This window comes from Drosophila suzukii, chromosome X (assembly GCF_043229965.1).
Source record: "Drosophila suzukii chromosome X, CBGP_Dsuzu_IsoJpt1.0, whole genome shotgun sequence".
In the NCBI taxonomy this organism is placed as follows: domain Eukaryota; kingdom Metazoa; phylum Arthropoda; class Insecta; order Diptera; family Drosophilidae; genus Drosophila; species Drosophila suzukii.
In genome coordinates, this window is record NC_092084.1 from 30,859,061 (window position 1) to 30,878,477 (window position 19,417).

A 19,417-nucleotide genomic window follows, 5' to 3' on the forward strand; every position below is an offset into this window, starting at 1 on the left:
GTGTACACCGAATCCTCTTTGGCTTGCAAAGGACCGCATACTGTGCCAAGGCAGCCGGCATTTAGTATTCTGAACCAAGGGCTTAAGCTACGTCCAGCCTCTTGAGTATCCACTATAGTACATGAACTGTCTAAAGCAGCCAAGACTCCCTCTCATTACCTGTATACTTGTGATAGGGCCATCATATTTATTTAGGAGGCCCTTCGCAATCAACCGTTTGACCGATTGACCACTCCAGATCCCCCTCCAGTTAATAGTGGCAGAGTGAAACTCTATATCACCTGTAGCAACGAATTTGCGCCGCAATTCATGTCTTATGTCCGGGGTATCGTATCTTTGGATCTTGCGCTGGTGCGCATTGTCCAAAGAGTGTCCCTCTGTTGTCACCTGCACGTCAATCACATCAATGTGATTTGGTCGGAGTACCACCAGGTCGGGTTTATTAAGGCCGGATCCGCCCTGTAGACTTGGCTCAACAATAACCACGCAGCCTCGTTCCTCAAGTCCCCGCTTGATTCGATTTACTACGCAGTTCTGTCTAGCTACCTGCCCCCCATGCGAGCGATAGCATTTTTGCATGATGTGGTTTGATGTTTCGGGAGCATCACATCCTGCTCGACACTGTCGTTCCAATTCGTGCCTTCCCCTCGTAGTACGAGACTTCGTGGGTAGGGCATTTATCCGTAGTTTGATTCCGTCTATATATTCCTTTCCTGTTAGCAAACGCGTGGGTTGTGGACCCTAATGGATCGATTCACGGAGACCGTTACCACCAACAGACATGTACAATCTATTCGCCCATTACTCTTCTATTGCCGGACGCGATAGCAATTCATTTTGTTCAGCTAGCAGTCTAACTTGGGCCCTGCGCTTTTCATCTTCGATGAAAGAGCTGGCTACTTCGGATTGTTCAAAGTGAGGCCCTTTTAATGTTGCTCAGTCGTCTTAGGCGAAGCAGCGGAGCCATCCATCTTATTGATGGAATCCCGAGTCCCCCACATTTTGGGGGGCATGAACGAACGCTATCGGCACATAAGGTGGTAAATCTAGCCATTTACTCACATACCTATTGCACTTTACTCTCCCGTTTGCATTGCAAATGATGCCTAAATACATCCACTCGTTAGTACGCTTCAATGCCGGACACCCGTTCAAGCCTACGCGGAAGGTATGTGGATCCAACACAGTACACTTCGACCCTTAATACCGATAGTGAAACACTTGTCAGCATTAAGGGTGAGTCCAACAGTAGCCAGTAGTTAACTGTCTTGTCAAACAGTAGTTGAAGCCCCATTCGAGTTTCCGCAAAAAGGACCAAATTGTCTGCAAACGCGGCCGCGTTTATTTATTTATTTATTTACTTTTCGCTTATGGATAAAACCTTATCTGACTACATATGATTACCTTAAATCTATTATTGAAAATTTATTAAAAAATTTTCCCTAAGGGTTTGCCTCAGCATATCTTTCTTGGCCCCCAGCTGAATCTAATGCTAGAATGCTTAGTAGTGGCTCATTGCGAGCATAATTAGTCCTGACAGCACGGTCCAGGAATGGAACTATTGTACGGAGATTTCTGGCAGGAACATTAAAATGTATGCATCCCAACAGGCAAGGACAATCAATATTTCCTACTAGCATATCATTTAGAAAGGGAAGGCCAGCAGTTGCACGGCGATCCTCCAAGGAACAAGTGTGAGGCAGGGAACACTGACTATCATAGGACGGAGCCGGTTCAGTAAAATGCAAGGATTACAATGCAAATTTCAAAAACTTTTTCTGCAACCTCTCAATTCTCAAATATCTTCAAATGCATGTATACCGTGATTCGTAAAAATAGTCAAGTTGGTCGTTGTAGATCGATCGGGCGTGAAGCCATGTTGATTAGGTTCGATATAACCCTTATAAAGAAAGATCATTTTATGAAAATTATTCTCTCGAACAATTTAGCTATGTTGCTGATTTTAGCAATTGGCCTATAATTAGAAATATCAAATTTACTTCCTCCTTTATGGACCGGCATAATTCTGGAAATTTTCCATTTAATTGGGAATCTACCTTGAGACAAAGAAGAAGAGAACATAATTTGCAGGGGTAAGTACAGACTGGCAATACTATTCTTAAGGAAGAATGAAGAAATTCCATCAAAGTCTAGTCTTGGGGAATCATCAAAATATCTAGTTGCTTCAGCAATGTCATCATACGATATGTATAGGCTTCCAATGTTGCAAATTTCTGAAATTGAATTTTAAGTTTCCTGGTCATTCCAAACATCGGAAGGTTCAATGTTTGAGGAAAAACAGGCAGCAAACAAATTGCGATATCGGCCTCGGTGGAAGCAACAACATTACCATACGACATTGTTGAAGGTATAGACGAATGTGATTTTTTTGAGTTAACAAAGCGCCAAAACGCCTTAGGGTTGGCCTATGCTCAACTTCACAAATGTATTGGTTATATAGAAATTTATTAAGAAACTAAAACTCACGTTTGTGCTGCCTATATCTTTCACCATCGGCTGGGTTATGTTTTTTGGAATATTTTTTGAAGTATTTGTTCCTGAGGTTTTTGTATTTTTGCAGTCCTTTAGTATACCAAGGAAGACTTTAGGAACCCCGTAGCTTAGAACGGACTATGCTGTCAAGAGTATTTCTAGTCGTTGGAAGAAAGGTTTTATAATTAGGTTCAATGCAAGGGTTCGATAGCAAGGCACCCCAATTTAAGAATAGCAGGCAATCCCTAAGGGAATTTAAACTAGAGGGATCAAATATATATCTAGGATTAGCATCAATAAATGGCAGAAAGTTGTGAAATTCGATGTTCAAGCACAATGGTTTGTGACGTACAACATAATTTTAAATCGTAAATTCAGCCAGAGTTACGTTAGAATTAAACAATTGAAAATATTATTCATTTGGGTGAGGCCCATACCAAAACAGTCATTAATGACAATTATTTAATGTGAATGATGACCATTATCGCCCTCCTAACAAGCCTCGCGCATAATCTTTGTTGTTACTTAATTTTTATGTTTGTTTTGTTCGTCTACGTGACCGACTGTTTGTGTTTCTTAAAGTTGTTGGACTTTGGTAAAAGTAATGATAATAAAAATAAAGTGAATTTAACTATTTAGGTTGACATTCTTTAAGTGGTCGGGAATAGTGATTGGTGGATTTCGGAGTTTTGCGATCACATTAAGGAAAACACAGTTTGCTGCTCTGTGGAACGCCGCGTTTGAGGGAAAACCTCGATACGGCCTTGCCGCTGCCGGCTGATCCAAAAGTCGCTTGGCCTCAAACAAAAACAATTCGCATATGCAATTCTCTTTGGTAGATTGGCGCTTAGAAGCGCCGTGGTTTGCTTGCGCCAACTCTTGGTAGTGCTACCCTCGCCGCCGTGGTAGTGCTACCCTCTTTGGAAATGCACCCTTTGGGACCCTTTGCGCCACTGCTGTTGCAAGGGCTTGAAACCCTCCTCACGCGATTAAGTTTTAAATATCTAAGCTGCAAAAGGTGCAAATTAGCATTGAAGAACCACATACTTTTCACTTTCACTCACTTGAAATTACACTTGGAGTCTCACTTGCTATCAGTGGTTGACGCCAGCGGGCCGCCTTTTATACCCCCGCAAGACGCCACCAAGCCGCGATTCCTGCACTCCGCCGTTCAGCCACAGTGAGGCGCGAAAATCTTTTCTCTCCTTGCTCTCGATCAGTCCCTCCCAGCAAACCACACAGCCACAGTTTTTCCGGACCTACTAGGAGCGCAGCACGTTGCCTTGTTTCTCCCAGATGTTCCTAAGAAACATGTTGCTAAGCATCCGCAAAACATTGTTGCTAAGCATTCAAAGGAGCTGGTCTAGGCTATCCGAAACCCAGATACATTACTGGTACACGCGCCCTTACAGAATTTAGCCAAGTCTCAACCAGTATGTTAATGTCACAGTCACTGTTGGATGTATTCATAAAGACAGACTGCGTTTTAGTTCTCATTCACTGCATTTCCTCTCCAAATGATTCATCCCGAAACATAACTGGCAAATCGGAAATCGCTCAAACCTTTGCAAACTACTGGTCAGAATAAGCAGCCGACGAGAATTTTAGCACAGTTTTTTAACAGAAAAAATCCCAAATAGAACCGTCAACTACTCTCTTAGTGCCGTGCGCAGATGCATTGATGATAGGCGATAACATCACCTTTATAGAGTTCTCCAATGCTTTAAATTTCCTCAAAGGTAAAACTTCTGGCCGCGATAGAAAATCATACCCAATGTTTAAGAACCTATCAAAGACTCACAAACCTATTCAACAATATCCTTAGCAACCACATACATCAACAATTTAAAAACAGCACAGTCATACCCATTCACAAACCGAATGCCGTAAAGCCAGCAGTAAGTTCATACCGCCCCATATCCTTAAACTGTTGCATGGCAAAGGTCATGGATAAAATTGTTGCGAACAGGCTGTGGTAGTTTTCTACCAATTGCAAACTCCTCGATAGCCGTCAACTTGGCTTTCGAAAAGGTATGTCGATATCTGAGTGTCTAGCACTGCTAGATCATCAGACTAACGCTGCCCTATCGACAAGAAGACATTTGTCAACATAATTGGAAATTGATCAGATGGCGAATAGGTTCTAGGATTCTGAGATATGTTTAATATATTAACTGTCTCAGCAACAGAAGAATAAACATAAAAAACGTATAATCAGAAAGCAAGCCTATTCACAATGGCATACCACAATGATCGTCCTTATTGCATACAATAAATTATGCCGCACGATTGCTATTCTTTTCCTACGCCGACGACTTCACTATAGTAAGACAGATCAGCAAGAGGACCATCACCGCAAACATAAATTCACTTTTACTGACATTTTAAATTGGAGTAGTTATTCTTGCGCGAAGCTTTCCATCTCTAAATACACACATGTAGAAAAACCAAATGCAATTTTAAGATCAACTCGACCACATAAAGGTTCTTGGCTTAACCATAACCAAGAGATACAGGTGGAAGGAACACATTGACTCACTAACAGTTTAAATCTCCAAGCGTCTCATCATCATAAAATGGTTGGCAAGCCAGAGATACAACTGCGATACAAGGACTCTTATAAGCCTCACAAATGCCCCTATAATGACCAAAATTGACTACTGTCTACCATTCTACGGAAATTGCCCTGCTTCATACTTAAAAAAACTTAAAGCCAATTACCATTCAGCCTTAAGGCTTGCGTTTGGAGCATTTCGCACCACCCCCACCAACAATCTCCTTTTTGAAGCCCAATTGATGCCAATAGAGCTAAGGTTTGAAATGAGCATAGCAAAGATGTGCAAGGCATTACTGTTCGCAGCAAACACCCCAATCCAAACCATCCTACAAAAAATAAAGAAGTCTAAACGAAGACCCAGACTCCAATCAGTCTTACAAAAAGCATTCCAATTTTCCAAAGATAATGGCACATTTACGCCCCCTACAAAACCGTACAAACAAAAGACACCACCATGGTCTTTCTCAAAAGACACGGTGAACCTTTCTCTGCACCGTACAACAAAGGCAATCACTCCGCCAACAGTATACCAACAAAAATGTATACCTCTATATAACTCTTTCATAACTACGGATTTATCTACACGGACGGTTCAAAATCCGCCCAAGGAGTATCCTATAGCATCACGACAGAAACAACTGTAACTAAAACAGCCATTCTTCCGACACTCAGCTCAATCTATACAGTAGAGGTAGCAGCCATCTATTCTGCATGTAAATATGCGGCAAACAAAAGAGAAAAGTGGCTATCTGCTCTGATTCCCTGTCTGCTGTAACTTCAGTTACCAAAACTTATATTACTGTGGATTCCAGGCCATAACATTATTTCTGGTAACGACACAGCAGACCTAGCAGCAAAAGAAGCTCACTAATTCCCACAGGCTATTAAATGCAACTATAACTTTACAGACACACAGTCATTCATAAAAAGGACTTTCAAACAACAAATGGAATCGATCTGGCAAAACGCATCTGACCACTACAAATATTTCAACGAAAAAAATTATAAATCAAAGATTACACCATCTCATCCGAAGACAACATCAACCGCAGAGATCTCAAAAAATCCTTAGGACTACGTTTTGGACATACAAGATACACCCATGAGCAAGTTCTCAATAAACAACCCCCACCCCAGTGCGAACACTGCGGTACGCGAAACATCGTGCGGCACTTTTTCCTAGAGTGTCCAGTTGATGAAACTTTAGGAAGCAACACCCCCTCTCCATAAAGTCACCTGATGCCTTATCCCCAAAATCCATCAATATCGTCCGCGCCAATAATTTCACCAAGGCCATTCGGTTATTCAATAATATATACATTTTTGTAATAACTATATATAAATACACTTTTGCTGAAAATATGTACATAACATCCTCCTAGCTTAAGGCCCAGTAGCTATAGCTAACATAAATGGTTGGTGGCAATTTTCAGTTGTCTCAAAAAACAAAAAAAAATGCATAATTTTAATTTAATATATATAAATTAAAGTTAGTTTAAGATGTTTCAACCTGTTCAATCACAAAATTAATTTTCTTGAGCCAGAACTTGCGTGCAAGTTATCCAACCCGTGAAACGGTCCCACTCATGGAATTTATAAACAAATTTTTGAATTCCATCTCAGCTTTGTTGCCCTTGCCTTCAGCGACATTACCTTTGCCTTTGTTGAAGATTCTGTCTTTGCCTTTTCCTGCTAAGATAAATAACCCTTCAGTTCTGCAGTAGGGACGCGGTGACATGGCTCAAGGCAAAAAGCTTCTTTTTTTTTCTGTGCCTAAAACGCTATGCCGCTGTTGACCTCAGCAGAGCAGTCGGCGCATCGTAGAAGACTGCCTACGAAAACGGTCGTGCAATAAAGAGAGGCAGATACTCGGAGATTTCCCTCTCTTTCTTGTCTTATAATCTGCCTGCACTCCGCGCTCGCAAAGAAAAATTTCGGCCGGTCCGTTATTTTTTTTGCATCTCTCCGTTATGTTCGGCTAGCGACTAAGATTTCGGCGGAAAAATTTTCGTGGAGCAGCGACATGGGAAGGCGCTAATATTTTTGGAACATTATTGTATATCGAAAAAAAACAACTAATATTGTTTTATAAAAGTAAATTATTTGATTATAGTAAAATTGATTATAGAAAATTGAATTTACTTATAATATTATGTTTACTTATTATACATTTTTATTACAAAATAATTTTTTTGTTTAGTTATAGAAATTTAGTCCGTTAAAATTATATTATATATTATATTATATATATGTATTATATTTTAATATTACAATTTTTAAAGTAGTAAAGGGGTGAGAGGAAGACTTGGTGCGTTTGCATTCTGTTTGAGTGATTAGAAAAGAAGCATCGATTTTAATTGTGCGCATCAGCTTACTTAAAACGTGTCTTAAAGTTAAAATTATAAAGCCAGGTAAGTGTTACGTTAAGTCTCATACATTGTGCATTAAACTGACTTTAAAGGTACGTTAGTTTAAGAACTATTTTATGCGTTTGACAAAATAACCCCAAAAATCGAATTCCATTGGCCGAAAGTGGATTGATAAAATAAATTACATAACGGACCTAATTAGATAACAAGAAAAAATCATTTGTGCACGTTTTTAATATTAAACTTCGCTAAACAATTCTCATTTTCCGGGCAAACAAAATGTTTAATTGTGAAATTATTAATTTATCAATTTATTTAAATCGAATAAATAATTATTATAGATAATTATTCATTTATCAATTTATTTAAATTTAAAATAAAATGGATTTATCTATAATAATTATTTATTATTATAGATAAATCCATTTCATTTTAAATAATTGTCTCATTTGTTCATTTGTATTTACATGTTTTTAACAACAGTATGATAAAATCTTTCAAATTATATAATAATATTAAAACTGAATATTACTAATTAATATAACTAATGTTATCAATTTAATTATATCAATTTGTTATTTATGTAATAAAAAAAAATAATTATTGTTTTAAATTGTTTAATATTAAAACAAAAGTGTAATGCCATATATTGATTTCCAGGTCTCATCTTACAAATAACTTTGTTTTTTATCAAAATGCCAGTTTCTCGTTAGGTTAGAAGATTAATTAAAAGAGAAAGGGATCAGTTGCGTGAAAGATTAAGGTTAGTTAAAGAGAACTCGAACGTACATATTGACGAAATTAGGGATCACGAGGAAATTGAAGCTGATCAGGAAAACTTAGAAGTAGGTCAGGATAATCTAGAGTTAGGTGATGAAAATTTAGAAGTTCGTGAAAATTTAGATGTACATCAGGAAAATTTATTAGGAGGTCAAGATAATGTAGAAGTTAATCAGGAAGATATAGAAAACATTGAGTCCGATCAGGGAGACTTAAATTTTAAGTTTAATCAGTGTCCAACTCGTAGTTGCGCTATAGATCTAATCAAAATTTTAAATGAAGAAAATTTAAAAGTTAGGCCTTTTTATAAATTTAAATGCGGGAATACACCAGATATTACTCCTATTGCATATTGGCTTATCGAAGCAATTAGTAAAATTATCTGTGGTAGCAGAATTACCAGAAGTTCTAAGCATTGACGTTAACATTGACGCTCTCGTGCACAATTGTGGCCTATTTTAGTTCGAGTTAATTGTATTAATAAATGCCCCGTCTTTCCAGTAGGAGTTTTTTCATCTAAAAATAAGCCATCTAATTGTGTTCAATACATGTCAAAATTTACTAGTGAATTGTCCGATCTTTTTATAAACGGACTAACAATTTTAAACAAAAAAGTAAATATAGAACTTAGGGCGGTGGTTTGTGATGCACCTGCAGGAACCCCTGGACATACATCCAGTCACGGCTGTACCAAATGTCTTCAGGTTGGTCGCAAAATAGATGGTACATTAACATACAGTACTGTTGCTAGTGAGTTAATTACTGATGAAGACTTTGCGAATAGAATTTATCCAAACCATCACAGCAAAGATTATTTGAATAGTCCGTCCGCCTTTGAAACGCATGGTGTTCGTATGATAACCCAAGTTCCTTTAGATTGTATGCATCTTATTGAGTTGGGGGCAGTGCGCAAATTTTTAGAACGAATTTATTATAACAAAGTTATAAATAAAGTTTCACAAAACCAAAACAGTATTTCCGCTAAGTTAATGTCAAGCGAACTTTTATACCTAGGGAATTTGCAAGGAAGCCGAGGACATTGTTAGAGCTTCCTAACTGGAAAAGCACTGAGTTTAGGCAGTTCTTATTATACACTGGTATTGAAGCTCTTAAAGATTCAATATTTGATGACCAGTGTTATTTATTTTTATTACTGCACTGCGCATATAGACTGCTCTGTTCGCAAAAGCAACGGGAATATAATATTGAAAATGCTCAACAAATATTAAATCTATGTGTTGAAAATTTCCCCATTGTATTTGGAGCAAACAGTGTGACTTACAATGTCCACGGCTTACTCCATGTAAGAGATACTACCAATCAAGTCGGAAATCCGGTTTCATGATCTTCTTACTCCTTTGAGAATTACTTGCAGCTCCTTAATAAATGTGTCAGATAAAAATCTTTTATCTTAGAACAAATATTTAGGAAGATAGTCGAAGAAAAATACGTAGCCCCAGCAGAAGAACAAATAAAATTAGTAGGCAGAAATCTTAAAATGAACGACTGCACACTTAGTGATAGGCAACCAGACAATTTTTGTTTTGTAGGAGATGAAGTTTCAATTCAAATAGAATCTTTCGAAGAGTAAGATGGGAAAATTTTTAAAGGAAGGGAATTGCAAAATAGGGACAGTTTTTTTTTTGAGCCAATGAATTCTTCTGGCCTAGGTATATATTTAGTTAATTTATAAATTCCATCTAGTATAAAAAGATTTTCAATAATGGAATTTAGGAGAAAAGCGGTAGCCATTCCTTATTTAGAAAAAATAGTATTAGTTCCATATTTGCATTTTTTTTTAAATTGGATTTTTAGTTTTTTTTTTTGTAAAGGAGGTGTTTAGTCCGTAGGCGTAATTTTATTATGAATCGGGCATATTTATTGCGACGGCGCTTTAAATATCTTTCGAAGATTCACCTACCTCAGTTCGAGTACCAAAAAAAAAAAAAACGGCACTTGTGTTATTTTATTTATTATTCTTTTAATTTTCTTTACTTACAATTATTGTTAATTTATTTTTTTTCTTATTATTTTCCCTTATTTTTGTTTATTTTTTATAATTTTATTTATTTCTAACTATTTACTAATATTTTCGTTATTAACAATTGTTGTTTATTTTCTGTTTATTATTATTTTCATTTATAATTGTTTGTTTATTTTTTATAATTTGATTAATTTATAATTTTTTACTTATATTTGATTTCATTATTTTTTTGTTTTTTAAACATTTTTAAATTAGTATGTCTCAGCCAGAATCAAAAGTGCGTCGAGTCCAGTTTGATTTGGCAGAAATGTATAAAATAAATCGCCATTGACGACAAATTTCTAAAAATCAGGGCGATTACTATTTTCAGTCTATTTTGATGTTTTATTTATTTTTTGTAATATATATAAATTAAAATTTCAGAAGAGGTTCTCCAAACCCTCCGGGAGATCTCTGTAATATCGCAGAAGCTCGACATTTTGGCGGACAAAGTGGCGAAAACCACCGCCATTTGGAAGGTATCGTTCGCTCCAGACAAGGAGATTTCGGGCGTGGTACCGTTTCCGTTAAAAACCGAAGAGAAACTAGATGCGTTCGAAAATTCCTTGACCCCGGAGCTCATCGGTTTTTACGTAAGTATCGAGCAAGGACTTGTCCTTGCATTTCTATGTTTCTTTTTTATTTCTATTTGCACACAAAGAAAATATCAAAAATAATTGGTAGCGAACCGCTGTCAAAGCGGTTCAAACTGGTCATAGCTGAGGAAATGATAAATAACTACAATATGGACGGGTCCAACGGGAAGAAGTCCCTCCGATCCTGTATAGGGTTTTACGGAGTTCTTAAAGGTAAATATAAAAATAAACAAGTAAAACGCATTTCTAAACATATGCCATTACATTTTTTTAGGAGCGTTGGCCAAGGACTCCGAGGACCCGGACATACCTAATTAAAAGTAAAAGTGTCTTGATGTATAAGTGAGTTTGTGAATTAAGGTTTATTGCCAATAAAAATAAAATATAAAAATAAAAATTAGATTTTTTTAAATTAACGACAACGAATAAAATTAATTTGCATGCGGATTCAAGTTTTTTCACTGGACGCTCAATTGTTGATTGTCGATATTTTAACAACCATAAATTGTACGTAGCGCTCTTAAAGTTGAGGCCACTGACTTCGAATTTCGGTAGTAAATTTTAATATTTTTGACTCGTTGGGTGGTATATCATTCCATGATGAAATAGCAAACCTTTCTGTCCCTATCTTATATGTTGTCGATTCTTTTGGTTTCGGGAGAATCTCGATTTCGTTAGGGATTAATCGATGTATCCGATACTCGATCACATTTTATCGCAGCTTGATTAAATTTGCTCATTTGACTATCGGTAGTACCGTATTTAGGTATTTTAAAATAGGAAAATTACAAATTACTCATTAGAGATGACGACTGCCTGTCTTGCTCGCACTTACGGAAAATTGTATACTCTGAGATTAAATTGTTCTGATGAATAATGGCGCTATAGGCTATAGTGTATATACAAAAAAAGAACAAAATAAAGACAACTTTTTGTACTTTCAGCGGGTATATCTACATTAATTTCGGTTCGATCGCAATGTGCAATACAATTTCTGAAAGGTATATTTACTTCCTTTCACAAAACGTCCCCGGCTAATGGTTTTTGAGATTTTTCTCAGATCTCGGAAACTATAAAAGCTGGAAAGTTAAGATTAGGCAAAACGATTCTAGGGGTCTTAAGCAGCGTAAGTTTGTTCCACCACTCTTACACACCCACCCTAACGCCCAGAACGCTAATCTGCCCGGCGCCACATTTTTAAAGATTCTGTTTCAATGTAAATTAAAGTAAAATTAATAAATTAATTAATTCGCAAATACGGAACAATCTATATACAAACTATAAAAGTATAAAATATATATAATAAAATATAATTAGAACAGAATTAATCAGAATCCTTCCATTCACTTAACCCCATCAACACCATCTCAAACCCAATCCCCGACAACGTCATGAAAATCATCACATTCCTTGAAAAAGACCAAATTAAGTTTAAAATTTAAATGTAAATAAAAATATAGTTAATTCCACACCTCAGACGAGCTGAAGGCCTTAGCTGCGAGAGTTCTTAATTTAGTTAGCCTAGCCAGGTAGCTTAGCCAGCTAGCTTTATATAAATAAATAAATAAATAATTAAAACAAACAGAATTTTAAATGTTGAATGCTTTTATTGGTATGTATATGTATATGTAATTGTTTTTATTTGTTTTGTTTCTCCATCTCTCCATCGGCGGCTTCCCTCGATTGCTCTACGGCTTCCTCCTGCCGCGTTGCTCCGCCAACGACGTCGTCCTGGTGACGAGGATCGGAATGGCGATGGCGAGGAGTCACAACGTCTGCGCCGACGACGCAATCGCCAATCCGCTATAATTTTTTTTATTTTTATTGGTAATAAACCTTAATTCACAAACTCACTTATACATCAAGACACTTTTACTTTTAATTAGGTATGACCGATCGCGGCTACAATCCGAAATAGACTGATTTCATAATTCTACAAATTTATCCAACGAACCTCGGCCGGAAACTTTTATTTCTTAAGCTTCTAGAACTTTAATTTTTGTTTAAAATAAAAGATTGTGCTGAAACTCTCGTATCTCGTTGTGAAATAAAATTATGCTAACCGATGCAATTTAATTGAAAATCGGAATTTTCAAAAATTAGACTATTATTATTTCTGTTTTTTTGTTTTGTGAGCTTATTTTTAACATTTGTCATAGCTTTTCGTAAACATTTGTCCGGGTCCATGGAGTCCTTGGCCAACGCTCCTAAAAAAATGTAATGGCATATGTTTAGAAATTCGTTTTACTTGTTTATTTTTATATTTACCTTTAAGAACTCCGTAAAACCCTATACGGGATCGGAGGGACTTCTTCCTGTTGGACCCGTCCAAATTGTAGTTATTTATCATGTCCTCAGCTATGACCAGTTTGAACCGCTTTGACAGCGGTTCGCTACCAATTATTTTTGATATTTTCTTTGTGTGCAAATAGAAATAAAAAAGAAACATAGAAATGCAAAAACAAGTCGGGCTTGCGTGATACTTACGTAAAAACCGATGAGCTCCGGGGTCAAGGAATTTTCGAACGCATCTAGTTCCTCTTCCGTTTTTAACGGAAACGGAACCACGCCCGAAATCTCCTTGTCTGGAGCGAACGATACCTTCCAAATGGCGGTGGTTTCCGCCACTTTGTCCGCCAAAATGGCGAGCTTCTGCAATATTACAGAGATCTCCCTGCGGGTTTGGAGAACCTCTTCTGAAATTTTAATTTATATATATTACAAAAAATAAATAAAACATCAAAATAGACTGAAAATAGTAATCGCCCGGATTTTTAGAAATTTGTCGTCAATGGCGATTTTTTTATAAATTTCTGCCAAATCAAACTGGACTCGACGCACTTTTGATTCTGGCTGAGACATACTAATTTAAAAATGTTTAAAAAACAAAAAAATAATAAAATCAAATATAAGTAAAAAATTTTAAATTAATCAAATTATAAAAAATAAACAAACAATTATAAATGAAAATAATAATAAACAGAATATAAGCAACAATTGTTAATAACGAAAATATTAGTAAATAGTTAGAAATAAATGAAATTATAAAAAATAAACAAAAATAAGGGAAAATAATAAGAAAAAAATTAAATAAACAATAATTGTAAGTAAAGAAAATTAAAAGAATAATAAATAAAATAATACAAGTGCCGTTTTTTTTTTTTGTACTCGAACTAAGGTAGGTGAATCTTCGAAAGATATTTAAAGCGCCGTAGCAATAAATATGCCCGATTCATAATAAAATTACGCCTACGGACTAAACACCTCCTTTACAAAAAAAAAAACTAAAAATCCAATTTAAAAAAAAAATGCAAACATGGAACTACTACTATTTTTTCTAAATAAGGAATGGCTACCGCTTTTCTCCTAAATTCCATTATTGAAAATCTTTTTATACTAGAAGGAATTTCTAAATTAACTAAATATATACCTAGGCCAGAAGAAATCATTGGCTCAAAAAAAAAAAAACTGTCCCTATCTTGCAATTCCCTTCCCTTAAAAATTTTCCCATCTACCCCTTCGAAAGATTCTATTTGAATTGGAACCTCATCTCCTACAAAACAAAAATTGTCTGGTTGCCTATCACTAAGGTTGTGGTGTTCATTTTAAGATTTCTGCCTACTAATTTTATTTGTTCTTCTGCTGGGGCTACGTATTTTTCTTTGACTATCTTCCTAAATATTTGTTCTAAGATAAAAGATTTTTTTCTAACACATTTTTTAAGGAGTTGCAAGTAATTCTCAAAGGAGTAAGAAGATCCTGAAACCGGATTTCCGACTTGATTGATAGTATCTCTTACATCTCACACTGTTTGCTCCAAATACAATGGGGAAATTCTCAACACATAGATTTAATATTTGTTGAGCATTTTCAATATTATTTCCCCGTTGCTTTTGCGAACAGAGCAGTCTATATGCGCAGTGCAGTAATAAAAATAAATAAAACTGGTCATCAAATATTGAATATTATTAAGATCTACGATACCAGTGTATAATAAGAACTGCCTAAACTCAGTGCTTTTCCAGTTAGGAAGCTCTAACAATGTCCTCGGCTTCCTTGCAAATTCCCTAGGTATAAAAGATCGCATTGACATTAACTTAGCGGAAATACTGTTTTGGTTTTGTTTTGAAACTTCATTTATAACTTTGTTATAATAAATTCGTTCTAAAAATTTGCGCACTACCCCCAACTCAATAAGATGCATACAATCTAAAGGAACTTGGGTTATCATACGAACACCATGCGTTTCAAAGGCGGACGGACTATTCAAATAATCTTTGCTGTGATGGTTTGGATAAATTCTATTCGCAAAGTCTTCATCAGTAATTAACTCACTAGCAACAGTACTGTATGTTAATGTACCATCTATTTTGCGACCAACCTGAAGACATTTGGTACAGCCGTGACTGGATGTATGTCCAGGGGTTCCTGCAGGTGCATCACAAACCACCGCCCTAAGTTCTATATTTACTTTTTTGTTTAAAATTGTAAGTCCGTTTATAAAAAGATCGGACAATTCACTAGTAAATTTTGACATGTATTGAACACAATTAGATGGCTTATTTTTAGATGAAAAAACTCCTACTGGAAAGACGGGGCATTTATTAATTTATTAATTTTTTCAAACACCAAAATGATTTTAGTCTAAGTTTTTTCAAGTTCGGAAAATCAGTCAGGATATGGTAAGTTGAAAATTCGACATGAATGCGGAAGACACGGAAATCTCTTCGGGCGGATTTCGGGAGAAACATGTAGTGTGCAAAAAAGTTGTCAAATTCAATGTAAAGTGCCATGACTTTCCATTCATTCGAACTTGGGGGTACCACATCTAGAAAGTTTCATTTTTGTACTGGTTTCCCCACAGTTCATATCAATTTTTCTTTAGTCGTTTTACTCCAACATAAAAACCGAAATATTACGCAGTGATCATTTTTACAATCCGCTCCTGGTCACCAGGACGACGTCGGCGCCGACTTGCCGGCTCCCCTCCATCGGCGGAGCGCTCCTGCTGCCGACGACATTCCAACTCCTCGCCATCCCGCTCCTGGTCTCCAGGACGACGTCGGCGCCGACTTGCCGACTCTTCTCTATTGGCGGAGCGCTCCTGCTGCCGCCGACGTGGCAACTCTTCGCCATCCCGCTCCTGGTATCCAGGACCACGTCGGCGCCGACTCCTTTCTGTCGGCGGAGCGCTCCTTCTGCCGCCGACGTTGCGGCTCCGTCTGGGAATCGCCCAGATAAAAATTATTGATTGTCTGAAAAATTAATTTTTATTGTTAATATAATTAATAAGTAAAATCAAAAATATACTTACGCATTTAATCATTGATATTTGGCGTGCCATCTTTTATGAAGTTCCCGCAAAAAGTAACGGGGATTGTTTTCGGCAGTACGGCAACTCCACAATAGCAACTAGGGAATTTTTATATTTTTCTTTAATCAATAAAATGTTAAATTCTACCAAACCACTGGCTCGATTTCGATGAATTATACATTAAAATAATCAGGAAATAAATACCAATTAGGGGGTGCATACATATCACAATGAAAATTTGATATAAAAAATATATATTTTTCAATATTTGGCGACCAAAAGTAGTCGATTGGCTCAATTAAGTGTTGTAGGTCGTAGCCTGGCACTTGGCGATGTATCGATAAATACCTTTTTGTGGTAAATGTCTTGGCTGAATTCGCTTTCTCGCTGGTCTGGACAGTGTGACCGCGTGCGAAAAGCCATAATTGAAAAGACTTGAATTTCTCGAGAACTGTGGGCTTGAATTGCCTGTAATTAACTCAAAAGGTAGTTAAAATTATGCCCTTTCGAATGCGGTACCGTGCAAGTTGGCACAACCCTGTGAAAGTTGTAAAAACTTATAAAAAGTTAGCGTCGGATGATTGTCATGGCTAAGCAATTACATTGTGGTTCACGTCTTAGTATCCAATGGTTCGGTTTCTGGATTATCGGTCTTTTATTAACCTTTCTTACACCCCCAACTGTAAAGCAATTTTCTCAAAATCTATGGGTTTGATTTTGATAACATTTTCACAGAACACTCCTTAGATTATCCCCTATCTACCCATGTAACGTGTTGGCACAACCTCTAGGAGTGGAGCCGTAGGTAATTTAATTTTTGCCCCCTTTTTTGTGTGGGGAAAATCCGAGGTTGCGTCACTGTTAGGCAATTTTCTCGAAAACTGTGGGTTTGATTTTGATGAAACTTTCAGACAAGGAGCTTGAGTTAACCCTTAACAGCTTGGCTTATCGTGCATATTGGCACAACCTCTGTGAGGGGAGCAGTTAACAAAATTGTGGGGACACGATTTTTCAAATGCATTTTTGAAATATTAATAGGCCTCGGATGTGTCCCAAACCTACCTAGATCGATAGATCTTTTCTTTCTAAACAATCAAGCATTTTAGATTTTTCGATTTAGTCCCCAAATAGCGAGAAAATTTAAAAATAAAAAGCGCCCCCATGTTCCAAATTCCACCATTCCACTTTCGTTGCTAACAGACCGACGCTAATTTGACAGACACTATTTTTCGACTAGTGAAACTCTTAGCCGATCTGAGTTATAGGCTTTAGCATCGAAAAGTCTTTGAAAAAAAGTACGACAGTGTCTTGGTATTTTTTGTGTATTAATGGTACTTAGTATGAAAGATTTTTCGACTGAATTGCCGCTTGACTCTGACATTCAAAGAACAGTTTTCATATATAAGTGGAACAATTTGCGCTGTTTATTTTATTTTGCAAGTGGTAGTATCTCAAATTAGATTGTTATGACTTCATGTTTATTTACTTCTTGGACACTGTAATGTGTTTCTTGGTGGCTAGACTACACCCACTGCACTACAACAAAGTCAAATGGCTGGCCAGGATGCCGACCAGGATTCCAAACGGGCTAATATTGATATTACAAACATATCAGTTTGATATGAAATAATATCAGTTTGATATGAAAGAATATCAGTTTGATATGAAAGAATATCAGTTTGATATTGAAAAATACCATACTGGTACCATCGTTTTGTCACAAGTTTAATATGTGCGCATGTCAATCTGGTATGAAAAATTTCCTATTGATGTGTTCGAAAATATCAATTTGATATGTCTGAAAATATCAATATTATATGGCAACATAAGGGACCAAAATTGATATTCAAAAATACCCGATTGATGACCAGCTTTGGTATTTTTCGTTCTCTCTGTGAAAGCAGACAAGCGTCTTAGCAAAATGTAGCATTGTAAGTTCATTGTAAAGATTAAATTGTGTAAATGGCTTAATTTATATATGTGTAACTAATAACTCAACTTTACCGCTGGTGATACGAATATTTTCATCAAAAACATCAATAAAAACAAGAAAGGAAGCTAACTTCTGCACGCCGATGTTTCTATACCCTGGCCGGTCGTTCCCGTAAGAGCATTTTATGTAAAGAGCTATCCGATTTCTAGAAAACTATAAATTAATTTTAAAAATTGTAGGCTTATGTTCCACTTTAAATTACTGCCGTGTATGTTTACCGAAAACGAAATATAACGGTCTATGTATTTTTTTGACATTAATTATCCGATCTTTCCTATGACAGCTATATGATGAAGTAGTCCGCTTTGTATTGATTTTACATTTTATTCGAAATTCTAAAATATTAAAAGAACGATATTCCAACAAAAGTTAATATGTCAAAAAACACCAAAAATTTTAATTTTAAAATTTTTAAAGAAAATATTTTTTTGGTCATTCCTAAGGGAGCTATAGAATATAGTAGTCCGATCCGGTTCGTTCTGACTTATATACTACCTGTAATAGAAATAAGATTTTTGGGAAAGTTTAGTCCCGATAGCTTTAAAACTGAGAGACTAGTTTGCGTACAAACGGACGGACAGACGGACATGGCTAGATCGACTCGTCTAGTGATGCTGATCAAGAATATTTATACTTTATGGGATCGGAAACGTCTCCTTCGCTGCGTTGCAAACTTCTGCCTGAAATCATTATACCCTCTCTAGGGGTATAAGAAGGAAGAACTCTATAGTCGAGGGCCTCGGCTATCAGACACCCGTAACTCAGCTAAAGGGACCAAAGGAAGAAGGACATATACAAGCAGCAAAGCGAGATTGTAATGCGATACCTACCCGCGATCTCAATATACGAGTATGATAATGGAGCGGCAGCATTAATATATTTTTTCTTGAACTAAAACTATGTGCGCCACAGTTTTGGGTGGTTTGTGGGCTTTAGAGTGGACGGGCATATTCGCGTAGTAAACTTGCGTTGCGTACAAAGCTACAAAATCTAAATCTGAAATCCCATTTCTCTGGCTCTGATAGTTTCCGTTATATACTTTCCAACGAAAACTGCTATTAAAAAATAATTGGTAAAAAAAACATGAATAGAAAAATTAAAATGGTGTCATTGGGACTCGAACCTGCGTCACTTTTTTTTTTTAACCAAACGCTTTAACCGTCTGCGTTACCGATCAGCAGACCGGCCGCTGACAAGTTCTGAAATTGAATATTTCAGTACGACAGATTATGCAAAAACAAATATATATATTTTTCAGAAAATATTTCCATTTTTTAGAAAATATTTAAATT